Source organism: Octodon degus, unplaced genomic scaffold (assembly GCF_000260255.1).
Source record: "Octodon degus isolate 3935 unplaced genomic scaffold, OctDeg1.0 scaffold00022, whole genome shotgun sequence".
Classification (NCBI taxonomy): Eukaryota; Metazoa; Chordata; class Mammalia; order Rodentia; family Octodontidae; genus Octodon; species Octodon degus.
The window spans coordinates 16,810,357-16,814,714 of record NW_004524598.1 but is presented as its reverse complement, the minus strand read 5'-3'; positions in this window follow the sequence as shown (position 1 = coordinate 16,814,714).

Sequence of the window (4,358 nt, the reverse complement as noted above, 5' to 3'; positions counted from 1 at the left end):
GTGTGTATTCAAAGTGGTTAGGATAGATATATAGTTACATTCTCTTAATGAATAGAATGATTTGTTCTAATGGTGTTTGTAAATAGGATATCAAGTCCACATCTTGTACAGCAATCAATCACTATGAAGAATGTATGCAGTGTGTTAATTATTGAAACTGTCCTACCAATTTGATTTGAAACTGTCTCATTGCTATTTTTTTATCAATTAAATAATGGCAAAAAATCATAAGTTAAAAAAAGATATTTTGAGGATATATTTTGAAAGTAAATTGATATACATTTTGATTTGGGGATAGAAAATTTAAAAAAGCAGGGCAGGGGATATGGCTCAGTAGAATAAGCGCTTTCCTGGCAAGCACAAGGGCCTGAGTGCAATCCCTCGTTCCACCAAAAAAAGAAAAGTAGCTAAGAATTCTATTGAGGATGTTCTTTCCATTGTTGTTTCTGAGGTTTTTGAATGTATGTCATTGAGACACTAAAAAGATAGTCAAGGTGTAGGTTTTTACAGGTAAGGGGTAGAAATTGAGACCTTTAGTTTTAGCCATGTTAGCACCACAGGATCTTTGGCCATCTCCATGAGTATGCAGACCGCCTCCTAAGCGACACTTGTCAGAGGCAGATCCATACCTCTTCCCAGTGGAGTGACACGCTGCCAGTGTCCTGAAAGGAAAGTGATTGCTCTCTCAAGCAGGTCTTCTCTTCCTTCCAGGACTTTCCTCCAATCAGTTCAAGCTTTCTACACCTCACCTTTTATTACACCTGAAACTTCATATCCTACCTACATCTTCACCGCAATTATGAAAATTCTATGGTCTGTGTAATTATTAAATCAAAGAAGTATGTTCATGTAATTCTATGGGATGTACCCCTAGACTGTACCATCAACATAACGCACGAGAGAACCTGATAATAAATACTCATGATCTTGAGTATGGTAGAATTTTGAGTTTAAATCTTTATTTTTATACCTTTCCCACACGCTCTAGGACTGGCATTACTGTCTGCATACTCCAATAATTATTAAGCTATACCTGCCTAATGACATTTGTTTTTCTAGACCAAGGAAATGGTGATGATAGGCAATGTTACCAAGGACTCACCGTGGTCTGATTATCCAGAGCTCCTGGAAAAACTAAAATCTCAACATCACCCAGTTCAGCCCAATCTGTGCGGTTCAGGTGTAAGAACTCCAGGTTTGTCTCCTGTTTCCCTCATTATCCCTTATCTTTTTCATGAGGTAAAAGAAGTAAAAAGAGAAGGAAAGCTATGTCTCTGGCATCTCATTTCTAACCTCTCAAACATTACAGTCATTCTAACACTGTACAGTGATTGGAGCAATTTCCTGTTCGAAGGGAGTCAACATAAATCTTCAATAAATCGCAACTTATCCTGGATGTAAAATCAATGCCGCTTATAAATAAAAAAGAAAGGAGGTGAGGCTAAGTGATTAAAAATTGTTCAAGTTTCTTTAGAAAACTTTCTTGGAGAAGTGGATTTCCCAAGAATTGGAAAAGGGGAGTAGAAATACCAACTAGGACAGAGGGAAAGACAGGTGGCTCTAGTTAGGGAAAGCACCTTGAGTTGAGGCAAAACCATGGACACTGGGAGCAGCTCATGAAGAGCTGGGTATCAAAGGACCAGCGCCATTCATGAGGATGCTGTGGACGTTCGGTGGAAGCCATGAGTCCCTGGGAAGGAATTTGCATTTCATGCCAGAGGTGACTGAGAAATCCTCAGAGCAAATACTAACAATTATAATTCATCTCATTTAGTGAACCAGAGTTAGAAACACACTTCTATTCCGTTTCCCAGACTTCACCTCCATAAGAAATTAATTTGTGTTGCACAACCCAGTCTTCTGGCTTAGACAGAAATATTTCGTTTTTTAGAAATTACTCAAAGTATTTATAGCTTGGCTAAGCTAATTTAAAACACACAGCAAGAGTATGCCATGCCTGGCGTTCTCTGGACCACAGCTGCGGGACTGGTAGCTCCTCTTTCAGCTGGTAAGAGCTCCTCCGTCAGGAACACCCTATTAAACAGAATACTCTCCACTCATCAGGCCTTTGTAAGGATGACATCAGACTCTGCTGGTTCATTAGGTAACCCTCACACAGAGATGCAATTGTTTTCCATCAGTTTTCTTCAAATCAAACTTACTTAAACTTTCGAGGCATTTGGGTCTTGAGCAAGATCCTGAGCTCATCTCAGGGTGAGGTAATTTTTTTATCCTGACCCAGCAAAATATTTTACAATCTGTTTCCTAATCTAGGAAAAGCTGACATTTTCCCTTGTAAAAACCGAAAACTTGCCTCAAAAAAAAAAAAAAAATGTGATCAAATAAATCAATTGGGAAAACGCTGCCTTTGTTCTGCTGAGAAACGTCAATTTCAACATCACCCAGTGGAAAAAAAACGAAAGCCACAGCCAGCCTGGCCCTTAGGAATCACAGCCAAGAAATGAAGGTGGCACGCTTCTGCCACTCACCTGACCCAGGCGCAGGACGCTGCTGCCCCTTGTCCTGGCTCTTCAGCAGACCGAGTGACTACTATTAGCTCCTTAAATATCTGAGAGAAACACCTAAAAGGGCCTCCCATCTCCAGAGAAGGTGAGCCTTACGCACTCCACATATCCCGGACACTCCTCTCTCTCATTTGATTGGTAATGCTTCTTCTGGAAAAACCATTTTGCTGTAAATTAGTAAAAGCATGCAAGCAGAAAAAAATTAAATTTTTTTTATTCAAAATGTTTATAGACAAGTGAAAAACAAAAGGGGGTGGCAGGGAGATAGCTCAGTAGAATAAGTGCTTGCCTGGCAAGTCCAAGGTCCTGAGTCGGATCCCTGTCACCACCAAAAAAAAAAAAAAAAAAAAAGACGGGAGGGAAAGGAAGACCATTAGAAAATGGAAACAACCACCAATTATGTTTGTTCCAAAAACTTCTTTAAGCAGATGTTGATTTCACACTTGACATTGAGGAAACATATCCCCCCTTATAAAAACAAAGGGAACAAAATTACTAAGTCTAGAATTGTCATCACCATAGGGCACTATGCAAATTATGGACTTAAAATAAGTGTCTGCGAGGCCTGGATAGTTTTATCCCAACAAAGGCAATTTCTCTGTCATCTTATTATTTAACTTACACTAATCTCTGGTGAAGCGGCCACGGGGTGGCTACAAAGGGGACTGTTGTGAAGCGTGACATTTAACAGACAAGGAAGGGCCCTTTCCAAAAACGAGCCACTGGGCTGAGACCGGGCAGAAAACAGACTGAAATGAGTCACACGCCGTACCACAGCACAAAGGATGATTCACCAGGTCCCAAGGAAAATAACGAGGCATGAGTGGCTGCCGTGCCCAGGGACACTCAGTCCCCGCAGGCAGAGGCCATCGGTCTGATCCTGCCCCTGAGCTGACAGGACGAGGGGACAGGATGTGCAGGAGCTGCCAGGGCAGAGGGCGCAGCTCCTCTGGGGCCCTAGCACAGCCCAGGCTGTTTTTCTGTGAAGGGTCTGTGTGGCGGAGGGCCACATCTGTGCTAAATGCTCTCAAGCGTATGCTGCAAAATGATTTCTCCAGAAGGCTGCACAGCTGGCATCAGATGAAACATTTGGAATCATTTTAGTTGTACGTTACCTAGAGGCAGCGTTGCCTCCGCAATGCTAAATTTAAACCATTCCTGTCATTTCAGACTCTCTAATGAAATCTGTTTCTCTCAGGATGTCTCTGTCTTGGACACAGTATGTGATTCCCCTACAAAGTAGAAGGAAATTTGAAGCACATAAACCACCTATTATATCCCTCTCCCTACACACACACACACACACACACACACACACACACACACACACACACACCTCCTCTTAAAGAAAAAAAAAAAAAACTCTAGGACAGATGGTCAAATGCACTAAAAAGATAACTACGAGCTTTTCAGAGCAGGTGAGGTGCGGGGTGACGACCACCCGCACACAGCTCCCAAGCAACAGTGCTGACTGCATAGTGACTCATGCCAAGGCCCCAGAGCCACTGTTCCCTCAGCTGCCCCTTAGGAGAAGTGGAACAGAAAAATATGATACCATAAATATTCCCACAGCTTTCCTGGAGTAAAGAGACTCGCAAGCTGCTCCCCGCTGCTGCTCACCACACTGAAGTGTGAATAAGCTGATATGCCCTCCAGAGCTAAAAACCTAGCAGAGAGCATTCCACACAGATGCCTCCCAGGCGCGCATACACGAGATTCAGGAGCCATCCAGCGGGAACTGCTGGTAGGAGGACTGAGTCTGAATTGTTCTATGCTTAATTATTGAAGTAAATTCACCTTCCAACGTGGATGCAACTGAAATGCAAAATCAAT